The sequence below is a fragment of the Hylaeus volcanicus genome, chromosome 2, assembly GCF_026283585.1.
Source record: "Hylaeus volcanicus isolate JK05 chromosome 2, UHH_iyHylVolc1.0_haploid, whole genome shotgun sequence".
Lineage (NCBI taxonomy): Eukaryota > Metazoa > Arthropoda > Insecta > Hymenoptera > Colletidae > Hylaeus > Hylaeus volcanicus.
Window position 1 is genome coordinate 26,055,722 of NC_071977.1, and position 13,155 is coordinate 26,068,876.

Sequence of the window (13,155 nt, forward strand, 5' to 3'; positions counted from 1 at the left end):
TGGTTGCGTCGTGTCGTATTCGTTGAAAATTTGCATCGTTAGTCCAAGTTTGGTCGTAATTTTGATCTTCATAACTTTTCAATTTCGACCAAAGATCAGAATTGTTACCCGACCTCGTTCAGAGTATCAAAATCGCGGCTAAAACGGATCGCTGCCTCGGTGCAGCGCAACAGCGAGCCTATGTCTCTTTTCAGTATATGTTTGGACTAAAACAATGAAATGTTACAACACGACGGAGCTTAGAGGCCGCGGGTTATCGAGGATTTAAATAGAAAAACCCGAGGATCGCGTAAGTTCGATCGTTCCCGCGGGCTGCATTATGCAACCGACAGAAACCCCCCGCGTAGTCATGAATTCAAATTTAGTTTCGAGCTTGCTCTAAAAGGTGCCCGAAGGATCAGGCTTAAAGCGGCATCCTCTAAACTCCAAGTAGATGTAGGACGTAGGTGACCCGACTTCGGACACCCTCGCTTAAGAGCGTATCCACGGTCGTGGTGGAAGGATGAGATCGAGAAGCGTTGGCTTCGGGGTTGGGGGGTGTACGGTGGGTTGAACGACGAAAGAGGACGAGGGTGCTCCGTGGAAGAGCAGGGAACGTGAGCTGTATCGCCAACCGCGGCTTTAATAAACCCCTTGGATTCCCGACGACGCACCATTGTGGCGGAGTCACCCCGATCCTAAGGTGGTAGCTCGTCTTCCCTGCCCTCCTCGCCTCCCCAGCCACCGCTTCGCCTCGTCTTATCCTCCTCTTAGTCCTATCTCTCTCGGGAGTCTCTCAATATCCCTTTGTTTAGGGTGCTTACGAGCAGTCGGAGCAAAGATGTCATGTGCCAACGAGAGAAGGCGCACACTAAACCCTCGACCCTAGACTTTGCCCGGATTCTAGCTCGCCGAGTACTCGCTCGAATAGCGAGAAACGGACGATTCCCTCTGACCCTTTCGACCCTAGCATCTCACGTGGCCCGTGGTTGCTCTTCTCTTTTCGGATCGGAGGATTGATTCCGAAGATTTAACTATTTGCATCCCCTTATTCATACAAGATGGATGTCAATGATTATAGGCTGCTGTCACAAAAGAGACTAAATCGTATAAATTTCAAGATTGACCCTCTGTTCTCGGGGCCTTTTTTTCTGATATCTACCAGCAACTCCAGATGCTTTCTTAGCATTCTATTGCCACGAATGCTAAGCTTAGATTGACTTCGAAGATGGGAACTCTAATTTGGGATTTGAGAAACATTTCGGGTTCCAAAGAAATGAAATCTAAACAAACATTATTGCTGGTTGACTTGGTGTGGCAAACCTAGTAGTGACCGAGAGTCATCTCTCGAATGCAAAGGGTTAAGAAGATTGCGTACTACTAAATTAAATGCAATCGAATCGATGTTTGACACCTTTTCACTTGTTACCTAACGCACAATAGACGAATCCTAATGACGATGGTACTTACATACATTGTCCCATTCACTGACGCAACGCACAAGAAATGTACATACGTTTCCAAGTTGGACGACGAAAGGCAGATTTATATTAACGGCCCCGCAATTTGTCAATGCCTCTCCCCTTTCTCGGTCATAAACGAAAAATGCGCAGTCCTGGGGACCAAGATTGATTATTTCACGACATGTGTACATGCGGCCACGACGTACCGGAAACGCGAGCGTATTTTGCCCGCGGGGCGTTCTAATGAACGAAACGAGCAATAGGGGGCGCGTGTACGCGGGATTCGATGGCTCTTAAACTGGATGGGCGGATGCGGCCACGTGTCGAAAGAAAACTCGACGATGGGTTCAACGAGCCGCTGACCCACGTGCCCTGGCTTCTTTCTTTCCACGCGACAACGTGATTGATATCCAGGGTCCCCGAATATCGCGATTTTGTCGCGTAAGTTCGAGGGGAACCAAAACACGACAGTTCCGCTCCTGTCTCTAGATCCAGCAAACTGATTCGTTACGAAAGCAAATTTCTCTCCGAAGGATCAAAAGTCGATGCTTCGTTAATTTCGAAATCGTGTTTCGTCGCATTTGTTGCTCGTCAAATTAAACGAATATTTTCTACGACAGCCCCTCGGGTATAAATGCGCGCGGACGTGAATAAAATCGTGCCTCGTTTCCACGCTGCTCGAGGGATATCCACTCGCTAGACAGGATATCGCGTTTACCGCGGCGACTGCAGGTGAAAACGACTCGCGCCGGATTTATTCATAAAGGGACCGACGAGAAAGCACCCTCCATCCACCCTCCCATCCTCCAGGATGAACGCGAGCACACAAAGAACGAGCGAGAGAGACGAGAGACCGAGCGACGGGCGACAACACTCGGATTCGACGGTATACGCGTCGCGTTTATATTAAAAGCTTGCAAATTCGTCGCGAGCGCGAGCTGTCCGGAATGCAAACGAGGAGAATGACGAGAAGCTACGTTTGGCGAAAGCGACGAGGGGGGATCGTAGGGGCGGGGGGAGAGCTGGAGCCTCGGTTAAGGGATGGAAAAGCAACGGGAAACGCGGATGTTCGAGCGACGATGCGGCCGGGGGGGGGGGGGGATTGGAAGCTTTTTCTCTTTCTCTCCGTCGACTAATATTAGCGCGTTCGCGTGGCGACGGGGAACCCTGGACGAGTATTTTTAATTATTATTTACGAACAAATGGGAGGAGCGAAGAGATACGGTAACCGGGCACAGATGAATATGAAAAAGCACTTCATTTTTTTAATTGGATACGCCCGGCCGCGGAGCGGCCTGCTCGAGCCGGCGCGCACCTCCTACTGAATTTTAATTTTGATTAACCGTCGAAAAGCTCGACGCGAAGCGTCGCCGTTTGCCGAATTCGTCGGACGACGGGGATGCGACGCGTACAATGAAACGTATTTACGACCGACTGCTGCGCAAAGGTGACGTGTTTTTCGGCGGTTGGCTAATTTCCTATCGCGACTCGAAAACCGTGTCTGGTATCAGATTTTCGTAATCGAGCGCGGCAATTGCTAAAAAAATAGAAATAATTGGACGTTGTTAGCACTCAGCTTGATAGGTGGTTAGATGAGACAATCGAGCTCGGGTTTTATGTCGGGTTATATCTTTTAGTTTGCTTGGTTTTTTTTAAATGCACTTCAGTTATTGCAATACATCACAATACAATTATTTATATTCTTCTTGATATTACTTTGCCTTATATAACTCCTTAATTTTGGCTGAGTTCGCGTTAACGGTATTCTGTACATTACATTTACGTTAGTTTTATCTTTGGTACACTGACCCCCATCTAGCTAGGGTACCCCGGGGTCGCTAAGCCCGTACTATAGCTGCATATTCGTATGCTACAAACCCTGAGTGCGAATTGCTACCTTTTGTAGAATTTTCTTCGTAGACATTCGAGTTAACAGGAAAGAATGTAGCAGTGCTCTAATTTTCCGACGCTTTACCTCCAATTTGTGCAAGCTAATGGGCCCAGCATATCTTCCAGCTATCGGCAAGTAATAGGCGTGGACAACCCGCAACTCTGTCAACCTAATAGACCGAGTGCCAACGTCACCTGATACGGAAAGTCTTAAAAAATTATTGTAACGTTCGACCGCGGGGAAGGCGAAGGAGAAACGCCGACGAACGTTGAAGTAGCGTTCACTGAATTTGCCGGGCTAATTTTTGACGCATTTATGGTCGGCGCGCCGCCTTTGGCGAGGTTCCGTTTCTTCTCTTTGGCAAGACCGTGCCTCTGAGTACCCTACAGAGCAAAAGTGTGCTCATGGTAAACGTCCAAGTGGTTTCTTGGAAGGAAGAACACGGCTACCAGCTTGCAAAATAGGCATTCGTCGACACTAGCCACCGTTTACCTTTAGTCTCTATTTGTACTTATTTTCTCGTGGCGAAAGTTCCGCCGGTCGACGTGTCGCCGCGTTCGAATCGAGTTTCGGTGCGCCGTCCGCGTGAATATTTATTTTCGCGCTCTGGAACTCGAATCGAATTAGAATAAATGAGAGACACCGGTCCGAAGTTCGCTCCAATTAACCCTTTTCCGTAGGAAACATAAATATACGCTCTTGGTAAGGCGAGGAGTTATAATGGCGAATTCGAATTGGTGTACCTACGTTTGTTTTCGGTTTGTAAGATATCGTGGTTGACACGAGATTATGTTGACGGATCTCATTTGGATTTTTACGCTAAGGGTTATTATCACCTTTTATTCAATTCGCCCTATTAACCCTTTCGGGCCTGAATTATTTTATTTCTCGTACTAATGTAATTTAATTTTTATGGTTAACTTGGGCTAAAATTACTTGGGAAAAAATTTTTAAAAATCCAAGTAGTGTAGTTCGCACATTAAGGACATTCGCCCTAAACGATAGTGTCGGTAATTTTTAAATTTTGTGTCCTCAATTGTGAACGCCAGGTCTGAAAGGGCTGAAGAAACATAATGTATCCTCATAATTTTTATATCTTACATGTTCTAAACTCTAGCTCGATTTTATCTTTACATATTCTATATTACATCCATCCTCCTAATTCTTTACTTCTTTGCTCGATTCCATTTTATTACGTTTGGCGAGCCTCTTTAAATATATCGTGGCACGCCTGAAGATGACCACTCGTTACCAGCCAAGACGTAGACATATTCATAGCAAATAAACGAAAGGAAAGAAGCCTAGGAAAGAAGACCATCGACTGGCTCGCAACTCCGATTCGAAGAACCAGGCATTCAAACAACCTCCGGCAAACGAATTACCATAGAAGGAATGCCTTCGCGAAAGTGCACGACTAAAAGCTCGCGGAAGGTCATCGATGGACTACGAATCCTTGCTCGACCTTCCGGCCCCGACGGCCAACCGCTCCCGGCTACGTGCGTGCGAATACCTGAAAGTGCGACAGAAGTGCAAGGAACATGGCCGCCGACGATAGGGTTTACCTGGAACACTTGTGCCGACCAGGTAGATCACGCACGTACACACACGGTCAATTGCCCGCGTTGGCAGGCCCCTGCAAGGTACCGCCCTCCGGAAGCACGGCCCTGTCGCACCCTCTTCTGCTTCCTTCTCCATCGTTCTCTATCTTTCTCGACTGACTCGCTATCTATCAATGACAAATGCTCTCACGTGACCGTGTTTCGTATCGTAATGAACGTCGACTGTCCTGTTCCCAAGGTGCCACCCGCGGTTCGCCATTGTAATTACACTTCGAGAATCAGCTACCGAATAAAGTATCAACGTTTAGTGCCTAACAAGTGGACGCTGGATAACGATCTTATTCTCAGGGGACGATTAATTCGTAATCAATTGTAAACCGCAGAAACACGGTTCTTAAAGTATTCGTTTGTTTTGGATTAATTTCTCAAAAAAAGAAAAGAAGCCAGGTTCGATCGAGCAGCAGTTTCAGACGGGATAACCAGCGTCGGATCATGGTCCAACGAGCCAGCCGGTGCTTATTTAAAATAGGCTTATGACTGTTACACCGGTGGGTGCAGGATGCCGAGTAATTTGCCAGTAAACTCTGGCCTCGGGCAGCTCTTAAGTCGGCCGAGGGTCCGATCATTATTATCTCCGCAATAAAGAAATCTCTCGATCGCTGTTGTTGCCGTAGGCGAGCACCTCATTTCCGACGTATACACGTGTAAAACGTTGAAGAGCTCTGTTCCATTATCCGGGCTCGTTCCCTTTTGTCTAGGACGATGGAACGACCCCTGCGCAACTGCCCCCTCGATTCTAAAACTTCTGCGTTACAGAACTGAACGCCATAATTTCAGCTGCCGTCGAATCCCGTCTTTTTATACCAGAAACTCTACAAACGAAAACGACCGACATTCCGTAACCCGTTTCGCCAAAATATCCCGCGCAGTCGTCGTGTTAAGCAGGCCTAATTGCAGCATGGATACAGAACGTTGCGCAACTCGATTCGCGCGAACTCGTTAACCCGATTAATTTTCAACCGCCTCGAAGGTTCGTTCGCGCGGAAACCAAATCACTCGCGGAATCCACGACGGGATTAACGGTACACCGGGATCTCCAAAGCCCAACGACGTTCGAGGAGAACGCGAGGGAGAAAAACGAGAACTACGCCGGAGCTATCGGGGCCGTACATCATCGATTATACCGCTTAATATTCGGAGTTCGAGGAAGCAGCTTACCAACGGCCCTCTCCTCTTCATTCTTTTGTTCCAAGCGTATTTCTGGCCGCGCCACCCCTGGAGAAATCGAAAAGGACACATTTCGGGCGTGGGGTACGAGGGGGTGGGGGGCTTAGGAGAGGTCCACGTCGGCTGGCAGGTCTCAGGGGACACGCGACACTTTGGGTGGCCGTTCGGTCATCCGCCGGATAATGGACTCCAGGGCTACACCTTGGCATCAGTTATTTTAATCCGACGATTAAAAATGTCAGACACATGTTCGTGAACAGCGCGATCCCGTGCTGCATCCAGTATGCGCAACTTTCGGGGATTATGTCCCCTGTGGCCCAACGGGGACACGACGACGGTCCTCCGAGAGTCCTCTGGCCACGAGGAGATTGCGGGCTGTCTCACAGCCCCGAAAATTCACCCGCCGCGAGGACAGCGGCTGGACCGACCAGTGGATTCCCCTGTGAACGCGTTGGTCAATTTTTCTGCGAGCCTCCTCGGACATTCGTCGTTCTGGACACGTCGACTAGTTTGACCAGCTATCTATAGCGAACACCACGGGATCTTGGAACACGTTTCTAGGCGGTACCAGACTAAAACTTATGCAAATTTCTGCGAAGTAAACGTTTTGTCTCCGGAAGATTAGTTCATTTAAAATTTGTCGTAGTATTTAATTTTGTAACCTCTCCAAGTTCACGAATCTGGTCCGAATTTATTTTCATTATCGCCTCGCTTTAGAAATTAATTTGTTTAGTTCGCCAATGAAAAGACGTGGCGACCAACGTGATAAACACTACCGAGATCGTAGAAAACAGTGTTTCAACCGAAACGTTTCCCTGGAATCGATTCGTAAATGATACGCTATCGAGTCGGAGCTTCGAAGCGCAACGTGCACAGGTGTCTCAACACGCGGGACGCATAATTCGAAAGGGGGCGTTTGCGGGGGCGGAGACGCCGGAAGAACCGACACGCATACACGAGCCCCTCGTGAAACTAGGGTGAGATACGAGGCCGCCATCGAGGCCGCGATATTTCGAGCAGTCGTTTCGGCAGGAAGTCTGTCTGATACTAACAACGCAATGCTACCTCCCAGAAACAATGTTTTGATGCTATGTACGAGATGCTACTCTCGTTCTTGAAACGACCAAAGCAACGAAACGTAACTTTCCACGAAGTGAATAATAACCAGAAGTAACCAGAATATTCGCTTGTTATCTACAACAGAACCGAAACGAGATCTTTTCCTCCTGCGGAACGTTAATCGCGTCGCAATTTCCTCGAACCCGTTTCGAGGCGCTGCACGATTATGCCCGGTGTCGCGAAACAGTCCGATAAAACCATAAACGAACCCGAGGTCTTCGAAACAAGACGAAGGTGACAACGTGTTAGGCGAACAGTTATTTCCCGGGCGAGGCTTCGTGCATCGTCCTGGACGCAGATACGAATGGAAGGAATCCCGAAGCGGGGCCAAGTTAGTTAGCGACACTTTCCTATACGCCCCGCCCGTTGGACAGGTGTGAAGCGTGTGTGAACGCGCGTCCTAACACGCACGCGTGAAACGGCCGTGTTTAACACGCGTGCGAATCCGGCGGGCGCTGCGGGGTGCAGAATCACCTCTCCGGAGTGGTTCCTCCACGCCTGCACTCTCACTCTCTCGGCGGGTTTATAATGGAACCGCGTCGTTGCTGAAGTTGCCACGATCTTGTTGCTCGTGTACGGGACCGGGGCAACTTAATAGTCGGCAGAAATTGCCGCAGCTCAGCACCAATTTCCGAAACTGTTCTTACGGTTGTACCCTCCGTGTCTAGCCTCCGCGAGATTTTACAATGCTGGAGGGAAAAGTGAGGTGACATGGTGATTCAGTTTGGTACGACCGATACTTTGATGACAAAAGGTGGAAAATGGAAATAGTCCTGAGTGGCGAGCAATCTTTGTAACTTAGTGGAAGGAAGTTTGGATCTCTCCAGGGAAAAAGCAAATCAGAGGAAGTCTAATTCTAGGACCACTTCGATTGAGAGTATAAAGTCCAAATAACATTAGGTTGTCCCAAACATTTCTTTCGTGAGTTGCATTCAATTATTTTCTGTGGCGATGTTTATATAAGTAGACGATCTAATTTCTTAGACATTGATGCTGTAACAGTAATAGAGCGAAATGAATTGTACATAATTTTGTAATGTAACATAGAACATAAAATATTGTGTATGAATTAATTATTAATAACGTTCAAGAAACTCTTGGGTCAACCTAATAAATAACACGTATTAGTTCAGCAATTAAAAGGAAAGTCTGGTCGAGTCCAGTAATTAAGGAGAAACGATTTGATCGTGTATGTTTCATTATGTTCTAAGCAATTTGGAACCAGAATTGTTCCAATGTAAACCACATGCCTCCTTTGTAGTCTCCAGACTACGTGGACAACAAAAATTCGATATCAAAGAAGGTTACTTAAAAAAAATAATTACTATACAAATGGAGCAAAATTAACGACTTTATGAAAGATAACTTTGTTCCACCGGTATCTGGTCAATTACGATCCATCGTAAACAACAGGCCATCCAACAAAATATTAATTACGTATAATTTCGTCCACTTCCATGAAAGAAGGCACTTTACGAACACGAGAGGCGACCAATTACGTTGTTCGAGTACGTTATTACAGTCGTATGTTTGCTCACGTGCGAGTAGCCATAAATAGCGATACAAGCGCTCGAAAAAATAAATAATCTACGCGAAGGCCATGAAAACAGTTATTACACTGTTACGTAAGATATGTGCTAATGCATAATTACCATAGCAGATACGTTTCTCCGGGGATATTAGCAAACCTTTAGCGAACGCTTCGTTTATGTATCTATCAATAGACCGAACCCGTAACACGCAACATTAAATTTTTACGGCGTGAAATTCTATACCCGTTGATTTTGAATGGCGGTGGAGTACCAAAGGGGAAATCAATCTTCTCCACGTATAAATTAGTATAATGTGTTTTTTTTGGGTGGCAGGTACAGATTAATAAGATCGACAAGACCTGGTCGATTGATTCAATTATTAATTATCTTCGACAAGATGGATGGATTCAGTTACCCTTTCTCGCTCACTCGAGGTTTTCGCGTGAACGCTTTTCAATATCGGGTCAGAAGGCTACGCATCAGAAAATTATTACTAAAAAAATATTTCCTTTCATTTATCGACATAGAAATCACAAATACGTTATCATTCAAAGCATCATCGATGCAGGTTTGTATCAAAGTGACACAGAATCGTTCCAACTTCCAATTCTATAATCGAGAATACGTCCAAAGATTTCTTAGCAAATAAAGCCGAGTTTCGCGATTCTTCGAAATTCTGAGGGACGACTGTAAATTCCAATATGATGTAACATCAGGAATCGGAATCGGTTAGAGACAAAGTCCCAAGTGGAACGTTCGACTTTGCCCGACTCCGGTTTAGCAAAAACTTCGAAACCGTCGCAACTACACCTGTTACCTCTCGATATTCCATTCCGATACGCGAAACGTATCGAGGCCCCGATATAAAACCAGCAACTTGCCGCCTCCTGGACCAGCCAGCGACGCTGATGGCCGAGAGGCGAGTGCTTTTTTTCCCTCGCTCTGGCTGACGGACTCCGGCTCACTAATTAACGTGGCCGGACCATCAATTTGAAATTGATCGACCCTTTTTACCGAAAAGTGATTCGGGAAGGGTCTTCGCGAGCGGCCAAGCACGCGGATGCCTTCTTCGGACAGCACTCTCAGGCGTGCACCCGTACCAATCGCAAAGAAATTCATTCGGTGGATAATAACGCGTTCGGTAATGCAAAATAAAGAAACTTCCGGGATCGCCGGGTATTTCTATCATTTACAGATAATTTAGTTTTGATCGTTGACTACCAAATTCATCTGTCGCGGTAAATACTATTGTTACTCCTAGAAATACTGCCGCAGTAGTTTTCACCAATATTTTTCGCAAAGAATCTCTTCCAACAACAGCTGCAAAATTATTCAACGAATACGTGATCTACAGAGACCAATCGATCGGTTAAAAAGCTGCATTTTCCGCAAAGTTCCAATATGTTTCGAATTTTCGACACGCACGCACCGCGAACACGCTGTTTTGACAACAAAAACAGGAGCAGCTCGTCCACGAAGCGTGTTTTGTAACCCTGCTCGTTCGATCATCGAAAGCTGTCCTGTTCCGTCGAATACATTGTAAATGACGCGGCACAAAATAATATCGATAAATCAGGGTGCGCCTAGCCGCGTACGATTTCAATTTAATAAAATGACTTGCTTCTCCCGGGTCGTGGCTTTCGCGATCCCTTCGCGGCTCGGCCAAACAATGAAACACGCGCGAAATATCCCTCTCGTGAACCTTCAGCACTGGAACATCGAACTCTACGCAGATTTCTCAAAGCAGTTGTGCTGCTTATCGTGATTCGGGCAAGTTTAGACTACGAGGGCGTGCGTATGGCCCTCATCGGGGACACAAACCTTGGAATAATGCATCAAATAGAGTGAGTGAAGAGGGCTGTGCTGACTTGTGCAACATTTTGTTAGTGGTTATGTAGAATAAATTAATGCTAGGGCAAATTATTTAAAAATGCGTGTTTTCTTGAAAAAAACAAAATTTTAAACGAGATGGCGCAGCGTGCAAAGGGTTAATCTAATAACCATTGATCCGAATCGATAAGTCAAGCTCCTATCAATAAAACAATATAAAGCGCAGTTTCAGACCTTGTTCACACGTCCGCCTAAAGAACACCACTCCCAAGCGAATAAAGACACTCCTCGCGCCATATTTCGCACATGTCTACGCATCATTTCGCCCAAGCCTGCGTCACGTTTCGGGTCCTTTGTCACTTCCTTATTCGTATCCAGTTTCGATAGGGTACAATAAAGACGTCAAACAAACGAAATGAAAGAAGCGAATAAATGGGTCTCGGGTGCGACGGAGAGCAACGGGTCCCAATTAGCGGTTGGTCAGCATCCCTAAACGAGGAGAAACGTCGCGAACGGTGGCACTTCCCGATCGGGATACGTTCACGTCCCCTGACGATGCATCATCGGCAGAGTTTCGTAGCAGGCCACCTTGAAGCGGTAACCTGTATAAGGCAACGACTGCCGCGACTAATTAGACTATTAGCTGACCGCTCGAGGCAACGCTCGGTTCGAAAAAGGCAAAAGCTACGCGCTGCCACCGCAAGACGTGAGCGAATGCGGTTGGCCCCGGGACGGACGTCGCGGCACCGTGAGGCGTGAATTACGGCGCGAATTTCTTGCAGCTGCGAGTTTGCACCGCCACGGACGCCCACGTGCGTATGTGCACACGCGGCCCTCGAGAAACGGCCGGGAGGATCGTTCATTTTCAATTAGCGCTCGCACGACACCGACGACAACGGCGTTCACCTCTGATGGAAAAAACGAATCGACGATACGCACCTTCGTGTAAAACTCCTTACCGTCGATTGTTCCGACTGTATTCTCCTCGCAAAGTCCCCTCTACGATCTTATTTTCGAAGCCAATCTAAGCTTAGCATTCGTAGCAATAGAATGCTAAGAAAGCAACTCAAGTTGCTGATAGATATCAGAATGAAATGCCTCGAGTGCAAAGGGTTAAAACTTAGAAATGGAGATCAAGGAGTGAAGCAGTGTTTGCCGAAGCAGCAATCCTCGGTATCGAGTGACGAGAATAAGAAAATTAGCGGTCTGGAAACGAATCTTCCCCTTACAGGTGGAACAAACTTCTATCCATGTCTCACCTTTTTATCTGTTCCCTATAAAATATCCATTTGCATGGCCATCCTATATATTCATCGCTAATTTCAATGCCTAACCGTATCCTCTAAAAAACCCAACTATAACTAGAGCAAAGATTTGCTTCAATCGACGATTCCTCGAGAGAAAGTCGCGATAGAAGTAAGACCAAATCGTTTGTCAGCTGACGCAACGATTCCAGAGGCAGTCCCTCATCGCGTTGTCGTCCGCGCCTAATAAAGCAGTCCTAACGTCGGACAATATTTCCTCGACGCGCTAAGTACCACGGTGAGAAATGATCGCGGTTGAATCTCGAACGACCGGGTCGTCGTTTTCCAGGTGCAAGCGCGCGTCGTCGTCCGACGGCGTCGGCGGCACGGCCACTCCATAATTCGCGGCCCGCCGTGAATTATGGCGAGTACCTTGTGTACCTGCCTACCTATAATGCCTTCGTGTAGTTGTATTTTCGCTGTCGGTAGCGTCCTGTGAACCGTGCTCACGGGACAGAGTTTATGCTCGATGGGATCCACGCACATGCTGGTACATTTGTACGCGAATCGAACCTAGCAGATTCGAAAACGTCGATGGTGGGAGCTGGGAAGAAACTGGAAATCAAAATTGTTCGCGTTGCCAAGGCACCAGACGAATACTGATTCGAAGCAAAGTTTTATTTATGTTTGGTACCGACAATTTCGGAGTGGTATTATTTTTGTGCGATAGAAACGTTATTTGCAGAGTCTTCTCTAAAATAGGTAAGGAATCGATTTTATCAGAACCCGAACAGAACCTCAAAGAACATAGTCCTCTAAAGATTACAGATTAATTTCTATATCAAACTGACGTCACTGTACTTCTACCGCATCCTTTATTTTAAATTCAAAATCTACAAATTTCCCCTCGATTACTAAGAACTATCGCTGTCGCATCGTGTAAGTTTCCCCTTAATCGTTTACCAGAAACATTTTTCGCGCGTGGCTAAATCTGTTAAATTCATGGAAATTTTCGCGCCGCTAAAAACAGGCGCGGTCGTGTAAAAAAAATTTGCTCGGAACAGTTGTGCAATTAATGCGGAGGCTCGGTCGTGTTTACAGTTGACAAATTGAGGATAAAAAAGAGCGTGAAAATCGTCGCGAAGTGAGCGGCGCGGGCGTTACATCGCGCCGGGCCGATACGTATCCGTCTGGCAATCCGTGTCTTCGTCACTTTTATGGATTCCGCGTGCTCGAGTTCACTCGAAACGGCGACACGCGTGTATTTTATGACGTGTCTCTGGCAGCGCGCACTGAATGCACGCGGTCGTA